A 19,382-nucleotide genomic window follows, 5' to 3' on the forward strand; every position below is an offset into this window, starting at 1 on the left:
ACCGTGTTGGGGCGGTGCTGAGGAGATTGATGTTTCAATTTCTATGGGGTGGGAAGCAAGAAAGACTCAGAAGGGAAATAATGTACAGGCCGCTACCCTCAGGGGGGAAGTCTGTCCCAGATATTGCTACGAAGCTGCTGTGTATGTTCCTGGCCTCTGTGCTGAGAGGCTTTGCAACAGCACCTGCAGCGCGTACCTGGACTTATTTTTCCAGGCTCTGGGTAGGTAGGGAGGTGTTCAGAGTGTGGGGTGTCAGACCCAAGCTGGATGTCCCACTCTCTGACACATGCCCTGCAATTTATTGGACAGTTAAAAGTTTTCTTAGATCTCACCCAATTGGCCATATTCCCCTCCGAGATGTCAGCGTCCAAAAACTGGAAGATTTCGTTGCACCCCAGAATAATAGGCAGACCCCTGTGGGCATTTTAACATCAGCCCAAACAAGGAAGGTGTGGAAACACACATCCCCTAAGTTTCTGTGCAACATTCACAGAGATTTAGCCTGGAGTGTCGTCCATCAGTGCTTACCAGTACGAACTTTCTTGTACAGTAGGGGCCTCACCCCCAGCCCTCGCTGCGTTACGGTGGGCTGCGGTGAGGAGGAGACTATGACCCATCTCCTGTGGTCCTGCTTTTTTGCTAAGGCCTTCTGGGCACAGTTTGAAGATTGGTTGCAGGCTCTCTCGCCCCAATTTACCCTGACCGCTGCTTTCGTCATATACGGCATCTCTCCTGTCAAACTTCCTCCTGACGTGTTTGACAGGATCTGGGCCGTGGTGAACAGTGGGAAAGACGCCCTGTGGAGAGTGAGGAACATGGGGCTGTTCAAAGGCATCGAGGTCCCAGTCAAGGCAGCAGGTAGCCTCGCCCTGTTCATCACCCGAGAGAACTATTACCTCAGAGATCTGTGGAGAGAAGGGAGGGAGGAAGCAGAAAATCTGTGGGAAATAGAGAGCATAGGTCAATATCTCAAGAGACTGTGAAAAACATTATCATGTTTAAGTAAAGAATGTGATTTGCACCAGAAAAAAAGAAATTGTTACTATGTAACTGTTACCGTGTCAAAATGTAATGAGATGTGATCATATATACTGTTTTAAGTATGTATATTAATGTAAAGCTTTCTGATTTGTGATGTCCTGTATTTTATTGTGAAAAGAAAATAAAGTTCTTAAAAATTGAAATCGGTTCACCCAGAGCGAGGCTGGGCCATTGCACTCCGGCTGTGCTGACCCCTGCGAATTCCCCAAATGTGGGAATCTCGACTGCATAATTTCTGGTAGTGGGGGACTGCGTTCGCGCTCTCCCCTGATGTGCTTGGTCCAATATCAGATACGGAAGAGTTACGACACCACGAGCTGCGATAGGATCCCAGTTCGAAAAGAGTCGATGCCACTGCTGCTTCCCGGTTTCTTTTAGTTAGAGGTCCGGAGAAGCATTTCAAGCTGGTTACACTACTCCTTCCGGACATTCATTCCCTTTTCAAAGTCAGTCGTTTTGCTGTAGTCTGCATTATTTAGGCTGATTATCGAGGTTAGCCTTTATTTGGTCATGGGGGCTTCGGTACTGTATGCTAATTCTCAAGTCAGTTTCACCCGTCCGTTTCCTACACATCTGCAGTCGCCAATGTGCATTCGCAGCATGTCATCGGCCTCATTTGCATAACACCAGACCGGCAGATCGCTACGCAAGCTCGCGTCGTGCGCCTGCCACCCACCGAACAAAGACCGGAGCCTTTTCAGCAATTTCCAAAAAACGGGCCTGCTCGCCTGCCCACAAGGCTCCGTCTCTTACCCGCTCTCCAGAGCCTGCTGCCTTCTGTGCTGTTCTCTCGGCACCGCTGCAGCGCACACAACGCTCAGCTGCAGGGAAGGCTCGCTGTGGAGCTTAGTACCGATAACACTGCTGATATTGATGGAGTAGAAACAAGTGATGTATTGGCAACTTTATCTGGGGCAAGAAGTCCTGGAACAACTACAAAAATGTTAGGATTCAGAGGAAGAAATATTTTTCCACCTCACCTCACCCAATCCTGTTGCATTAACGAAGCTGAAGTTGGCTTCTTATTCGCCAGCTTCTTATTCGCGTTTTTCGTTCCACCTTATAAGATGCTACTGTGATGTTATGCCACCTTTCCCCTGTAGATGGCTCTCTATAGTTATTTTTAAAAATTCTAATCCGAGTGGATTACTGGACATAGCCTCAGTAAAGGGGAATATGAAAATAATGATTATCCAAATTGCATTTTTGTATGAAACACGTTTAAGAAAATCGAAAACCAATTTTCAAAACTCACAATAACACAAACTGGCATGTTAGACGACAAGTAAATAAGACAAAAGCAAACCATGAATTCACTGGCATTTTCTGCATATTTACCACGACCTTGCCTTCTGATTATTAAAAGTCTCAAAATCTTGCATTTTGCAAGAAATGTTAATATAGCAGTCTACAATGGGACATTTAGAACATGGCATGTGAGAATATGGTTAACCGAAGATGAGCAAAGGGTGATGGCACTTTCTTTTTATTGCTATGACCCTCCCTCCTGATTATAAAATAGTCTCACAATTCTGCCACTGAGGTAATGTGACAAATTATGAAAATCATTAAGTATAAGAAAATTTACTGTACCATTTTTTAAATATGACCTTCTGAACATGTAAGGATTAACAGTCAACAAAATAGCACCCCTTCTGCTGATTTACTTTTTCCCTCCTTCCTTGTCACCAGAACATCTTAATATTCCGACACTAAGGTAGGAGAGACAAAATCACTTATCATGTACATTTGTAATTACGACACGTCACTGTTGCATTTCTGCGTTGTGACGTGTAATACCCACAGTGGAAATTCATAGTTGTGATTATAGGAATGTTATATATCAGGTGGGTAGCTGCGTCAGCATGCGTAGGCTGCAAAGGAACAAGTAAATGATTATTCCATGTTGAAAAGAGAAGAAAGGCAAAACTCCACAGTTTCGGCTGTGGAGTCTTCTTCAGGTGTGAGAAAGACAGGGCAGTATGCAAGGATTATTATCCTTTTATCTTTGCTGACTGCAGTTTATCTTTGATGACAGCATCAAAGACGTTAAGGAATTTTTAGACCTAATAAACAGACACTTTTTTTGAACACCGTTATTTACTGTTAGCAAAAGAGCTGACACGTATTATGTGTGGAAAAAAATTGCTAAACACCTCGACCTGCTGCCCCCTCTGAAAGACACAGTCACTCATAGAATTATTGAAATGGCGGATGATATCAAAAGTACACTGGTAGAGTGCGTTAAGATGAGCAGATGCTTTTCATTGCAATTAGGTGAGTCTGTAATCGATTTGGCCAAATCGCTCATTTATGTTAGATATGAGTTTGAGGGTATGTCCCATGAGGAATTTCTGTTCTGTAAACCGCTACCATCAGGAACAGGAAAGCAAGAGTAATGAAAAGCTGCACAGCGCTGTGAAAGAAAATACAGAGAAGTGAAAGGCAGTCCTTTCTCTAAGGAGGTAGAATCAAACCCCGGTCTCCCACATGACAGGCAGAGATACTCACCACTATACTAACAAGGAAGACATCGCTCTCTCCGACCCCAGGCATCGTGTCTTGACCCACCGTGCTGGAAGCCGACGCGTACTGTGATTCCTTTACGGAGCAGAAATGACAACCGAGGAGCCGAGAGATCATTTCAGCATTTCATGTCTGAACGGAAAACACAACCGACCAACTCGGAATGACTTGCTTTTGACGCTTTTCAAAGCGTTCTTTGTGCACAACGACTGTGCCGCCTAGCAGATACAAATGGGTTGTACAACTTCGAACTAGCAAATGCAAGAGGGCTAAGCCCCCTCTCTTTTAGCCCAGGTTCGATCTGTCTCCCAGAATCACCAGGGCGCACGCACAGACACAGACCCATGCCGTTGAAGTGCTCTGCTTCATTTCTAAGGGCAACTCAACATTCACTCCTACCCTGTGAAAAGAAAAGACAGCATCCCCAGCAACAACAGCTCAAGTCTCTGCACAGGAGCAAAGCTGCCCCCATCTCCTCTGCTCTGCGGCTCCTGCGGAGTGGAGTCCTGCCTGGAGCCGTGTTTGCAGGCGGCGGCTCCCCGCGCCCTGTCTGTGCGTCGTGTCCAAGGGCTCCTGGGAGGAAGAGAGAGCCCTCCCACTCGGGGGCTTTTCCACCGTCTGTGTGAGGAGGGGCGGGTGTGTCCAGTAGCTTATCGAGCATGTTGTGTATCTTAATAAAGAACCTTTCTTATATGATTTAGACTATTTTATTAACTACACAAATCACGCTCTCACACCATATGTTCCCGCCTTCTACTCTCTCGTTCTGTTGTCTCGCGATGTCTGTTCACTATACTACATCCCTTCCTTTGTTATTTTTAAAGTCTATAACTTTACCATACAATTGTAACAATTTTATATCAACTCACAGTAAACGGTTATTAACTATTACAACAAAATGTATATAAAACCTTTCATTTCTATTCAATACATTCATCTTTTTTTACAACAATTTCTATGTGTACCAACTGAAATTTTAGTTCAATTTCTACTTAAGTCACTTATAAATATCACCTCATTTCTAGCAGTCTAAGCAACATCTACATAGATAACACAAACAAAATAGGGCAATTTAACATTTGGAGAGCTATGCAAGTCCTGTATTTTTAAATGTCTCTGTAATGAGCCGGTTTCCTGATAACCCTGCCACTAATGGTTGTTACTTTACTTTTGGGTAAAGTTACTGGCTCTCTTACAGATGTACTCTCCACTGTCTGAGGACTCGGCAATCGTCAGAAAGTCCTGTATTCTCAGCATTTTCTGTTTCTGCAGATTCAAAATCAAGATCCAATGGAGGAGCGTGTCAAAGATGTTTTACATTTCTCATTATTTTTGAGCCATCTTCAACATTCACTAACTCAAAAGAGTTACAAGAGGTGTTTCTCAATAACACATAGCGAGTGTCTTTGAACTTGGCATCCAATTTACCGGTGTCTAGGCCAGCCACAAACACTACGTCACCGACCTTGAAGTTATGATCCCTTGCTCGATGTGTCTGGTCTGCATATAATTTCATTTTGTGTGCATACTCCTCATGATGTCTATGGATATCTTTTGTCTTTTGAATGTCCCTTGGCTCTTCTTCTTTCTTTTCCACGTTTGGTAGTTTAGTCCGGATATCAAGCCCAAAGATAAGATTAGCTGGGGTTTCTCCAGATGCCCTGTGTGGTGTTGATCTATAAGTCAGCAGAATCTTAGGGAGTTCCTCTCTCTCTCTTTTCCTTCTGTCACAGCTGCTCTTAAGGCCTTTTTCAGATATCTGTGAAATCTTTCAATTTTGCCATTACTTCTCGGATAGTAAGGTGATGCACGGATGTGTTTAATTCCACAATTAGTCAGAAATGATTCAAACAACTGTCCTATGAATTGCCTGCCATTATCTGTTACTACCTCTAGTGGATAAGCAAATCGTGCAAAGATGTTCATCAGCTCTCTAATAACTGTGGCTGAAGATATGTCTGATACAACAACCGCCTCAGGTTAAGAAGTATAATAGTCTATGACAGTCAATATGTATGCATTCTGAATGGGACCTACCAGGGCAATGCCCAATTTTGTCCAAGGCCTTGGTGGTAATTCAAGTGGTTGGAGAGGTTGATCCTCCTGCAATGGCTGATTCAACACACAAGTGGAACAATTCCTAATTAGTCTTTCAACATCACTGTCCATGTTGGGCCAGTAAAAGTTGCTTCCCAGGTACTGTTTTGTACGAATTACACCCTGATGTGTCTCATGTGCTATTTTCAGTGCTTGTCTGATTTTTGTTTTCGGTAACACAATCCTCTGTCCTCTTAAAAGCAGTCCATCATATGTAGATAACTCCAACCTACACCTGTGGTATGGCTGCAGTTCGTCTGGAATTGGATAAGGCCATTGTCCTTTTTCCACTATGGACATCATCAATTTCAATGTGTCATCTTCATTTGTTGCTTGTTTAAGTTCCTCAAGTGTCAGTGCATGCAGTGCATAAGAGCTGATTGAAAGCACTCCATCAACATAGGTGTCTACATAACCAGTGTCTTCTGTGTCTGGTAAAGGAAGACGTGACAATGAGTCTGGGACATTGGTTTTCCCTACCTTGTGTTCAATTTTGTAATCATAAGGCCATAATCTCAATCCAAGTCTTTGTATCCTGGGTGGTAACAATGTTGCCTTTTTGGGATTGAACATATAAATGAGGGGTTTATGATCTGTTTGAAGTGTGAACTTGCCTCCCCATAAATATGTCCTAAAATGTTCCACTGCCCAAACACAACCCAAGGCTTCACGCTCTATTTGTGAGTAATGCCTTTCTGTTGGGGTAAGTGAGCGACTTGCATATGCCACTGGTTTGTTCTGTCCATCTTCTTGTCTTTGTAGCAATACTGCTCCAAATCCTACAGGATTCACGTCACTGATCACTACTGTTGACGCATCTAGTTTGAAGTATGCCAGACATGGTTCAGTTACAAGTGCTCTTTTCAACTCGGCAATGGCTTTCTCAGTTTCCGATGTCCATTCCCACTTCTGTCCTTTCCTCGTTAGTTTTCTAAGGGTTCTGATATATCTGCATAATTAGGAATTAATTTAATCAAAAATCCACAATTGCCTAAGAACGAGTGCAGAAGCGCAACATTCTCAGGTCTCGGTGCACTGCAAACAGCTCTCACCTTATTTGGGTCTGGTTTTATTCCTTCTGCAGTGACCAAATGTCCCAGTATCTCGATCTCTTTTAGGCCAAAGATGCACTTATCTTTATTTAAAGTTAAGCCTCTGTCTTGGAATCTTTGGAATACTTGCCTGAGCCTCTGTTCAAGTTGTTCTTCATTTTCCGCATGTACTACCACATCATCCATATACCATAAAACACCTGGCATTTCACACAACATCGAGTCCATAGCCTTCTGATAGGCCTCTGGGGCACTAGACAAGCCATAAAGAACTACTCTGAAATGGTAACAACCCCTGTGTGTAGTAACGTGTCTAGATGCCAGGGCCAACTCAACTTGCCAGAATCCTTTTCGAACATCTAACTTTGCAAAAACTTTGGCTCTTTGCACTGCTTGCAATATGCTGTCAACCGTTGGTACTAGATGTCTCTCTCTGATTACTGCTTTATTCACTTCTCACAGATCCACACACAGTCTCACATCCTTGGTCTCTTTTTAGGTATTGTAGCGGCATTGCTTGTTAGTAAGACAGAATTAAGTGTTGCTGTGCTTTCCCAAATGAGGCCTCATCTCTCTGTTCATCTCTGTGGTGCAGCCACAGAGAAACTATCCATGCAGGCTGATTTAAAGATGTTTTCTCTTGATAAGGGACAGCTCCCAAATGGGGATGCGCTTAGCTAAGCCTGGCTATCATGATCAATGGTCATCCATTGGCGCCTATCTGTCTAGGGAGTGCCAGATGGACATCTGGACTCCATTCCTTAGTGTCAGGAGTAAGTGACTCATATCTCACCTTGATCAACCAATCAGGGACTGGTAGGGCCGAGTAACCCACGTGGGACTCTGATGCCCATGGAACTTTCAGCCAATCAATGAGCTGAAGTTCCTCCAGGTAAAAACAGGCAACACAGAGAGCCTGTGAGATTCAGATTCAGATTCAGATTCAACAAGATTCAGTAAGATTCTGGAGAGGATTCTGTGGACTGTTCTAAAGAGTATTCAAAGGAGAATTCCAGGGCAGGACGGCCTAGGAGCAGAAGGCTCCCAAGGGCAGGACATTCTCGCAGCAAACCTTCTGACCATCCTGAGACTCAGCCCGGACAACCACGGAACGGCCAGTGTGTCCGAGTGCCAGAACTTTCCTTTGTTCTAAGAGTCTAGAGCGGAGGTCGCCAGAGAGTAACCAGAGGATCCACCCGAGGTTAGCACCAGCAGCAAGCCTCATGGACAGGTTGGAACTGTGGACAGCTGAATCACTATTCAGAACTAGCGCTTCATCAGGAACGAACCAGTCCTCTTCCTGACTTGCTGGGACCCACAGTCATCTTTTCTCCTGTGCACAAACTGTGGTAGTTAAAGCCAACACTAACTAGCCGGTCAGTGAGCATCAGCAGCGCACCGTTGCAAGCCGCACAGCACAGCCTGGAACGCAGCCAGAGAGCGCGGATTGGACAGCAACAGCCTGCAACTGTTTCTTTGTGCCCGCAGGAGATCTGAATCACCAGAGATTGGATGAGTATTCAACTTCAATGCATTACAGCTCGAGGATTCAATTGTTATCCCAACCAGTTGATATCAATTTAATTCCTAAGAGTTATGTACTTGTTTTCAGTATCAAATGTAGAAGTTGTAACCAAGTTCAATGACGAAACAGTCAAAATGAATGATATACTGAACGTATGTCCTCTTGATATATGTAACTCTTTGTAACTGACTGAATATATACCTTTTGTATTCTGATAACCCTCTCGATAAGATCTGTTAGGTTTATATGCATATTCTATGTATTAATAAATGTATCCTCGTGTATTAGTACCTGTGTGTGTGCGTTGTTTGAGTTATATCGCATGGTTGGATTCCAAGGCCATCAAAAGTATAATTTTGTGATTTACTGCTACAATTAATAATTGTCCCAGTAAATGCCCAAACCCTACAGAACTGGTGCCTTCAGAGAGCACATTACAGTATTATCAGAATATTTTAGATCCATCTGCACCTTGATTCACTTGTTCAATAATTCCATCACCCAGGATTTTATCTAACTCCTGATTAACAGCTTCTATCACTGGATAGGGTACTCGTCTCAGACTTTGAGCTACTGGCAAAACTTTCTCATCTACTGTAACCTTGATCTGTCCTAAACCTTTAAAGAGTGACTCGTATTCCTGTGCTAACTGCTGAAACCTCTCTGAGGACTGGTCAACCACATTGACAGTGTCTCCTACATTCAGAATCTTCAGATCAAAACATGCTTTTCTTCTCAACAACTGTTCTACATTTCCTTCAATTCCATAGGCTTTGTCCTTTATTACATTTTCCTGCCATTTCAGCTGTGCCTCAAAGTAGCCAACACACTGAAGTGGACTAATTTGTGCATAGGCATAGCATTTCTTATTAGTCTGCTTAAGTTTAGTTCTGTGTGCAAACACTTTCTTGAAATGTTCTACTCCAATGAGGTTTCTTCCACTTCCTGTATCTATCACCATTTTTATCTCTTGGCCATTTATTTGAACAGTTTCTTTACCTTCAGGGTCAATGGAATAAACACATTCATCTGAGTCTGAAGAAGGTTTTTGAACTGTGCTCACTGGTTTATCAGTTTTTTTTAAGCTTTGTCCCTTCCTTATTTGTATTAACTTTCTTTTTTTTTGGAAACTGATTTTCTTTCTACACACTCTGGTGCATAATGACCTGTTTTCTTACAGTGTAGACATTTTGCTACTTGTGCTCTGCATTCATCTGCTTTGTGCGTTGGTAGTCTGCACCTGTAATGTCAGTTATGTAATGTCAGCCGTCCCTTGTTCTTCTATGTCTGTAACTTGACTGCGTCCTGCTGCTCAGCTTTTGTTTCTAAAGTTTGAGAGAGCAACCCGTTCAATGTTTCTTTTGAAGTAAACATGACTCTCTCTAGCTTTGTCACTGTGGTTAGAAAGCATTTTCTTGATTCTGCTTGAGCTGCTTCATAAATTCTAGCAACTGTAAGAGCTCTTTCTAAAGTTGATCTCTTAACATGTCAGCTTCCAATCCTTCAAAGTCACATGATTTGGCCAGTTCTCTTAGTGCATTTACAAAAGCATCAACAGACTCGTCCTGAGACTGAGATCTGTCACAACCGCCAACCAGCCCAGATAAACTAACCAGTGCCAGCAGCGGTTTGAAAATAACAATTTATTTCTCTTTCTCAATTTAGAGTCTTCTCTTAGAGAGCTCTACCTCGCCTTTCTTTGTACCTCGCTTACTATACTTCTCCTGGTTTCTGAACTATCCTTTTGGCCCTTGAACTTGAACCTTGCCTACTGATTTGGATTGTAATATTCTCTTCGGATCTTCTGGATTTTGAACTACCTTTCGACCACGATCTCGCCTGAAGTTTTGGATTGTACGCCTGTTTTGATATCTACCTGGTCCTGCGTCTGCATACGATCTGCATACCTATTCGTGGGGGATTCCTTACAGATCCTTGTCTAAATTTATGCCATTCCAAAACCACATTTCTCTGCAGTGTAAAGTAAGTGTCTAAGGCAGCTACAGTCTGTTCATATGTACCTTTTTCTCCACAGAGGTTGGCGAAAATCCACTGCACAGGCGCCCCAATACAGTGCAGTAAGGTAGCATGATTCACGGCATCTGGAGCTCCTATAGATCCACTGGCTATTTAAAAAAATCTGTACGCCTCCATCCATATCTTGTATTCCGTATCCAAATCCGGAGCTCAAGGTTCAGTGGAAGCAGTGGAGAATGCTGGGCATGAGCAAGGGTTCTTGGCGTGGCTGCCGAATCTTCCATGGCGCAGCTAAACCAACAGTCTGAAAATTCAAAAGTGTGGGTCCACCAGCAAGAGAACTAAAATCTGCAGTGTTCTGCTTGCTTTGAGTTCGTCAAGCACTCGTTTCTCGTTGCCATAAATGTTGTGTATCTTAATAAAGAACCATTCTCATATTCTTTTGACTGTTTTATTAACTACACAAATCACACCCTTATGCCATATATTCCCACTTTCTACTCTCTCTTTCTGTTGTCTTATGATGTCTACTTCATTACACAGAAGATGTTCATCATGAGACTCAATACATTCCTGTGTTTTCTTCCTGCGAGGACGAGTGAATATTTGAGGTGCAAATGTCAAAAATCAAAATCCTCTGCTATTAATGTTGCTTTTTTTCATAGTTTCTTGAAACCTAAGGATTAAAATTAAGGTTAACATGCCAAAATACGAAAATACATCTGTACAGTGCTAACCTTATAATAGTAACATAGTAATGCTTGTCAAGTTCTTCAACAAATCTGAATATAAAGAGGGTTAAGGACAATGTTTATATCAAAATCCCAGAAATGCCTCTCTTGGTAGGTTTGATCCACCTACCTTTCGGTTAACACTCAAACATACTAACTGATTACGCCTTAGAGACTCATGAATGTGACAACCAGAATTGAATTTCATCTTCCTCAATGTGTATGAATTTTTGTGATTGTCCAAAATGTCACATTCAACACAACCAGACAGGAAGAAAGGCACCAGTGGGATTCAAACCCAGAACCTTCTGTTTAGTAGATGGGTGCTGTAACCAATTAAGCCAAGGCACCAGAAGGGCCTTCTCCTTATACAGCCCCTTGGACACACCGCTCTGAAATGAAAAAAAAAAATACCAGCACGATGCTCATGAGAGGAAAAAAAAGCGAAAGCACTTGAACATGTCGGCGTAGTGGCAAATCTATGTCTTGTAAACAGAAGATCGTGGGTTTGACCTCAGTCCGTGCCATATTTGTTATTTGACGCCTAATTTCTTTTTCAAAGTCTTCAAATAACTTTCAATCATTGTAGAGGTAGAAAATTCAAAGCCCTTACTGCTACCAACAATTCACCAATCAAGAGAGTCAATCTCTGTAAGTTATGGCCAATGGTAGCCACTGTAACCAGGAATCTGCAGGGTTTAGCCAATCACATCTCAAAGAACTGAGAACAGCACATGTTTATCCAATCCCATGGGGATTCTGGAAGCTTTAGTCATGTTGAGTTTCCTGTAAGTACTCCTAATTTTAATTCCTTGTATTAATCCTAATATAGGATGCGGTACCGAAGCGGTAATCCTGACATTACTGCTTCTTCTTGTATGTTACTTGAAAAGTAATACTTATTACTTTTGATGAGTTATTTCTTACTCATCACTGCTCTATAACTTCATTACCCCCAGTTTTCTTAGAGCAGATGTAGGCAGTTGTAAAAAACTTTTAATTAGATGTGATTTTTTAAGGACTTCTCAAAGTGAGTGAATTGAGTTTAATAAGTGAGAGTACATTTTATTTACTGGTACAGCACCTCCTTTTTAGTACTTAATCAAGTGGAAGTTTTGTTAAATCTCACATGTACTGAAACCTTTAATGTCCTTTTCGGTTAAAATCGATGACTCAGAAATTCTCTGATTTCGGTTTCCAGTGCTTTATTTCAGGTGTGCTTTCATGATGACAGAGGCAAGTTCAGGTAATCCTCTTTCTCAGCCAGCAACGTCTGCTTTACTGTTACAAGAGAGAAGCTTTAAGATGTTTTGGAAGAAAACGTTTTTTCTTTGAATTTTAGTGCGACAAAGTCTTTGTTTTAAAGAGTTCATATTTTAAAATACCAAGAAATCTTTTACATAACAAATGTGAAATAGGGAAACAATATATAATTGTACAGAAAAAGAAAAAAAGATTTATTGACCAAAGGTAAAAGGTAATGCTACAATTGTGCAGAAAAGAATGAAATAAATATATAAAGTATAAATACAATATAAAAACCACTTTTATCATAATATTCTTATTGAGAGGAAGCAATCCAGTTGAGACAGCATTACAAGTAAAATAATAACAGCTTTATGAAAACCCTAAATAAAATACTATTATGGCAGTAGAGTGGGGGATATTAAGTATACTGCAAATATCAAAAACGCAAAATTAAGAAAAGACATGAGTATCACTTAAAAGAACATATAAAAAACACTGACAAAAAAAATTGTTAATGAACTCCAAATTCTTGGTGATAAAGTAGTGAATGTCAGTAATCACTGAAATTTACAACTGAAACAAAACAAATGCAGTAACATATTTTACAGAGGGAAGATTTTCATTGTGTTTTTTTAGTGCCCGAGCACCTGTTCCATCTTTATTGGAGTAGGAGTCTTTGTCTACTAAAAGAAGGAAAGACATATTTGCTTTTGATTTTTCATCAGATGTTTTCATTAGTCTGTGTTTTGTGATGTATTGACAGGTACAATTAAGGTGTAGTATGTACAAGAAAGACCTCGGTCTAGCTAAGTATTGAAACTAGCTAAATTTCAATAACTAATTAGTCTGATACAGTTTTGTGATGCGCCGGAGCCGAATGGCATCCATTGTGGGGTTTGTAAATTGTTTAAAGGATAAAAATTGTAAGTAAAGGACAAAACTTATTGGTGAGATAATTAATAATTTGTTGACTACTATACTTACAGATTAAAAAGTGGGAAAACGTTTATCTGTGTCCGTGAGCCTGCTGTGAATATGTTTTTGGTTTATCCACTCAAGCAAGGAAAAAAATTGCTTTTTAATTATTTTCAATTTGATCAATGATACATATAAAAATATAACAAAATCACAATATACTAATCAGCATTCATGTTTACATTCATATTAGCATTGATTGAGATAAAATGATCAAAATATTAAAATAAAAGTCTACAGTCCTAACTTACCAATGCTGGCATTTCTGCTTGTGAAGTTCCCAAATAAATCTGCTTTATAATTTTAAAATATATTTTGCTGAGGATTCCATGGGAATATAAAAAAATTCTTCTGCCGCCCATTCGATGATCAGATTCTGTGATCGTGGAATATATTTTTTTTGGAAGTTGCCGATGTTGGTCATTATTGGGCACTGTAGGTGATATTAACTTCCATACTTATGTGTATAAATATGAGATAGCAAAGACATTCTTTAGTATCTGCATATAAATGAAGTTAGAAAAACTCAAATAATTTTGAATTATGTAGTGTAATTACATAATTACATCATTTTCACACAAATTCATGTATACCTAGTCAGTGGTGAAAAAAATACGAGTAGTTTAAAAATTTTAATAATGCAGGAAATTTCAAGAACTCAACTCTAATGTAGCACACTTCTGAGCTGCTCTTTGGGATTTGGTCACTTGTTATCATGCAGCAACACCATCAATATGACAAGTAATAATAATAATAATAATAAACTTTATTTTATATAGCGCCTTTAAAGGTGGCTTCTCAAAGCGCTTTACAGGATGACAATAACAATAAATAAGAAGACTACAACAATAAATAAGAAAAATTTCACAAGACAGGACACAATTATAATTACAGCAATACAACAATAACAATAGAGGAGACCGTGGAAGATGGTATTAAGAAGAGCAGAGGGGTGAAGAATGGAACCAGTTAAGTAAAGGCTTTTCTGAAAAGGAGGGTTTTGAGTCTGGATTTGAAGGAGTTTAGAGAAGGTGACTCTCTAATATCCTTGGGCAAGGAGTTCCAGAGCTTGGGGGCATAGCAGGAGAAGGCCCTGTCGCCCATACAATGTAGACGGGCTTGGGGGACAGTAAGGAGGGCAGAATTTGAAGAGCGGAGGTTGCGAGGTGGGGAGTAGGGCGATAAAAGTTCAGACAGGTATTGAGGTGCCAAGCCATGTAAAGCCTTGTAGGTGAGCATGAGGATTTTAAAGTCTACGCGGAATTTGACCGGAAGCCAGTGCAAGGACTCCAGGATAGGAGTAATGTGAACACTTGCACTAGATCTGGTCAGGATTCTGGCTGCTGAATTTTGGACATACTGCAGCTTGTTCAGAGTAGATTTAGATACCCCAGGGAGCAGAGCATTGCAGTAGTCAATTCGAGAGAATACAAATATGTTGATCAGCTTTTCAGCCACAGTTAATGATAGCATAGGGCGTAGTCTTGCGATATTTCTAAGGTGAAAAAAAGATGTTTTGACAGTATGCTGTACATGTGGGTCGAATGTTAAGCCAGAATCGAATATAACCCCAAGGTTTTTCAATTTTGATTGGAGCTCAAGTACAGAGCCATCTACAGACAGGGTTACAGGACTGGCTTTGCGAAGTTGATGGGGGGTACCAATAAGCATGACTTCAGTCTTGTCACAGTTAAGATGAAGGAAGTTTTGAGTCATCCAAATTTTTATGTCAGAGATGCAATTAGATAGAATAGAGACAGCCACATCAGTGTCGGGTTTGGTATGGATGTATATTTGAGTATCGTCAGCGTAAAAATGAAAGCTGAGGCCATGTGATCTTAAAAGCTGACCAAGTGGGAACATGTAAATGCTGAAGAGCAAGGGGCCCAGTATTGAGCCCTGAGGGACACCAGACTTGACAAGACCAATTTCAGACCTGTACCCATTGAGAGAGACAAAGTGACAGCGATCAGTGAGGTAAGACTTAAACCATTTGAGGGCAGTGTCAGAGACTCCAAACACAGTCTCGAGACGAGAAAGCAAGATGTTATGGTCAACAGTGTCAAAGGCAGCACTGAGATCAAGAAGGATGAGTATGGAAAGAGAACCAGAATCAGAAGCTATTAGGAGATCGTTGGTGACTTTGACTAGGGCGGTTTCTGTGCTGTGAAGTTGACGGAAGCCAGATTGGAGGGGTTCGAAAAGGTTGTTTGTCATGAGGTGGTTATGTAACTGAAGTGTGACAGCACGTTCTAGAATTTTAGAGAGAAAGGGTAAGTTGGAGATGGGGCGAAAGTTGTTAAGATTGTCGAGAGCCATGTTAGGCTTCTTTGGCACTGGGGTAATAGCAGCAGTTTTGAGGACCGTTGGTACAATGCCGGTGCTCAAGGATTCATGTATTATATTGAGGACAATGGGACAGAGAGAAGAGAAACAGGACTGGAATAAAGTGGTGGGAATGGGATCTAAAATAGATGTGGTGGGTTTCATGCGCGTAACTAGTTTGTTTAGGGACAAGTATGAAGAGGAAAGGCAATGCAAGTTAAGTTGTATCACTGTTTTTATTATACTTTAAACAAGTGATTCTCAAAGTGTGGTCCACGGGCTCACCTAATCATTTTTCTTAAAACTGTTTAAGTCAGAGGAAAGAATATTGTAGTGTCCGCTATGAAGTGGCTCTCCCTTGGGGGCACTGTTCAGAACTGCAAGCTGTAAAAAGTGGGAGGAAGGACTTGTGTGTTGAGTCTAGGTACCGGGGTTTCACCAGTCTTTAAGGGGACTGTGTATGTCATTAGTGAGGCGAGCACCAGCTTAATCGTAGGCTTGGCTGGCTTGAGGGTCTGCCGAAAGGGCAGAGTTTCCACTCATTCTCCTTGGCTGTACCCTTCTATTGCCTTTATGTTTTAATGAAGCTTGAGTTATGACAGTTATACTTTGAGTGGAGTGTCAAGAAAAGCACTCTATTAGTAAGTATGAGCAATTATTAATTGTTATTATAATGTCTTACTTTGAATTTGAACGTTCTGAGTGTAATTTAAAGCAGCAGAAGGGTTATTATGGAGCACTAGCTCAAATCTGGGACTCTGAAACGCAAAAATAGCTATGATAGTGACAGCGCAAGTGCGAGTAAGATGCAGAATAGAAGTGAAAATGCGAGTGAGGTCATTTGTGCAGTGCTCTAATTCTAATTCCAACAGCGTGATAAATGTGATGTGCAAGGAAGCAGAAGGTGTGCTTGATGTGATGTTTTGGTCTGCTTCCGGACATGAGACTAATGTTGTTCAGCTTAGATCCAGACATCACTTCTCCAATTTCTCAACAAAACAGCTCCATTCTTCACATTAACTTTTAAAGTAATAAAAATATTCGCAAAATATGCAGCTTTGATTGTAAAAAATATAAGTACTTTTCATAAAATTTAATTCAATATTTGTTATTTTTAGTACATTAATAGGTGATGATTTTTACAGGGGAAGAAGTGGACATAGGCATAGGTGGTCCAACGCATCTGTGACTTGGTGTCCATGGAATATAGAACTTTGAGAACCACTGCTTTAAACTACATACAGTGCAGTCACGGTTGATTTGAGTTGTTTAAAAACAGGGGAATAAGCATCTAAGGGTGGTGTTCTGATTATATGTGATTTTGGCTTTGTCAGAGGTCTATAGGGGACTCTCTAGGCAGGTTCACCTGTGTGGTACAGAGTGGAGCTCAGTCACTCCATACAATTAGTAAAGAGAGAAGAGACACAAGTTTGGCTTAAAATCAAAAGAAATACCATATGTACAGAAAATGAGGTGTTCCTGTGTGCTGTCTACATCCCACCCTCAGAAACGGCAGTGAAGTGTGGGGTCCCCTCATAGACCAGGATTACACTCAATGGGACAAACACCCCACAGAAACTCTGCACATGGAGATCTGTAGAAACATCCTCCGTGTGCAGAGAAAAACACCTAACAATGGGTGCAGGGCCGAATTAGGCCAGTACCCACTATTGATAAACATACAGAAAAGAATATTAAAGTATTGGCTACACCATAAAGCCCTGCTGAGCCAAGAGCTGAGCCCAAAACAGAGCCCCCTGAGCCAGCTGGTCCTGAGGCTCACTGACCTGAGCCACACCGACACTAACCAGCATCAGGACAGCACTGCTAGAGCACCACAACCCAGACTCAACCACATCACAGCACAGATCAAACAGCAATATCTCACATACTGGGACACACACACACACACACAACATAAACTGGAATGCTACAGAACCCTAAACAGACAATATACACTAGCCAAATATTTGACCAAGATAAGAAACAACAAACAGAAACAGACCCTGAAGAAGTACAGGCTCAGTGACCACAGCCTGGCCATAGAAACTGGGTGACACGGGCAGACCTGGCTGCCCAGAGAGGACAGGCTGTGCTCCCACTGCCAGCAGGGAGAAATAGAGACAGAGGTGCACTTCCTAAAGCACTGTGACAGATACTCTGGGATTAGAGAAACATTCTTCTCGAAATTCAGAAATCTAATCCCATAGTTCCCACACCTGCCAGAATCACAACGGGTCCCGATCCTACTGGGAGAGGGAGGAGGGAACTAGGAATTAGGGAATTAGGAGTGGAACTTGCAGCCCAGTATGTGATCTCCTGTCACAGCCTGAGGAACAGTGAGTCTCCTTCCCAATAATGCTCCTTCTGTCTACATTATATGTAAATATTTTATGTCTTTGTTGTAAATGTCTGTAATATGTCTTTAGATTTTATTTTACTTTTAGTTTTTGTTTTGTTTCATGTGAATTTCATTATTTTATTTGCTTTGGCAACACTGATTGTACCCATCGGTCATGCTAATAAAGCACCTTGAATTGAATTGAAAAGCCCACGGGCATTCTCAGAGCCCTCGTTAGTCTGGAGGTGTGGAAATTCTGACAACAGTTGATTTGAAGACGATCTGTCAAAGTGCAGTGAAATACAATATTGTTGTTGTTATTGTTTTTATCCTGTAAATCGCTTTGGGAAGCCACCTTTAAAGGCGCTATATACAATAAAGTTCATTATTATTATTATTGTTGTTAATTTGCTGGACAGAGAGGTGCACATTATTACGCAGAAGACAAAGGTAGTGATTTACGTTGCATTGTGCTGCTGTAATACAGTTTAAAATAATCAAAAGTCTAAACAGTATCAACTATCAAGTGGTATTGAATAAATACAGCTTTTCATTATGGATTATACTTTTCTGAAATGTATTTTAAAAAACTCCCATCTTCTTTAAAACACAATAGGCCAATGCTTGGCGCATTAGCAGGTTAAAACCATTCCATAGAGGAGCCGGGCGCAATAATTGCTTCGTTCCTTCATATTTTGATCTGCAAAGCCCTTTGGCTACAGCGAATGCGAATTCTGTCCGCCATTCCCAGATTTTGAAAAAAATAGCGCTTTCAGAGAAAATGTTTCAGGTGTGAAAAACACAGACCCCTAGTGCAATTTCAACCAAACCTGTCCCCACACACCTGCCCCCACTACGATTAGAATATACACAAAGCACTGAAATCTTTCGAGCAGATGATCAGGTGTTTTGTAGAAGTAGGTATAGTACGTAATTCAGGCTTTATTAACTCACACCTGGGATTCGATTAATTAGGGTTATTAATTATTAGAGTTCATCAAGCCTGAATCGAAACCTGTTTTTATTAGCTTTTAAAGTCGTGCAATGTCTAAGCAGGAACACATCACTATATCTTATATATGAAAAATACATAATTTAGCACCCAAACAAACGCAAACGTGTTTTTAATCAAATGCTTTTTCATTCATAATCTAACTCACATAACTCACATTCCCGAGTGTCCCCCACCCTGCTTAACAATTTTAGGAAGACTAAGGAAGGAATATGTCTGTATTCAACAATTGTCTGGGTCACTGTGTCCGTCCTATACAGTATAATAATGCCACAATATCTCTTTTATGTGTTGCAAAAATCTGACTTGCTTTAACAAAATATATTTACTAATCCTTGCGACTGGCAATCTACCTGAATGCCCAACTATCTGAGGCAGTGCCACGTGATGCTGGCTGCGCTGGTTTCCTTGGAGCAGGCCCTGGCTCTGGCTTAGCAGGCTGATGCCGTATTTGAGGAGACACTCCCTGCTGGGCAGCGTATGCGGCACACAGAGGAATCAGATGGGGAGGAGGAGACAATCAGCGCAGCGA

The 19,382-nt window shown here is 41.2% G+C and overlaps 1 pseudogene; it reads left to right on the plus strand.

Annotated features, from left to right (window-relative positions):
* Positions 1–1,174: 1,174 nt before the first annotated feature.
* LOC148670964 (U1 spliceosomal RNA) lies at positions 1,175–1,311 on the plus strand (annotated as a pseudogene).
* Positions 1,312–19,382: the final 18,071 nt, after the last annotated feature.

The sequence above is a fragment of the Lepisosteus platostomus genome, chromosome 5, assembly GCF_059453375.1.
Source record: "Lepisosteus platostomus isolate fLepPlt1 chromosome 5, fLepPlt1.hap1, whole genome shotgun sequence".
Classification (NCBI taxonomy): Eukaryota; Metazoa; Chordata; class Actinopteri; order Semionotiformes; family Lepisosteidae; genus Lepisosteus; species Lepisosteus platostomus.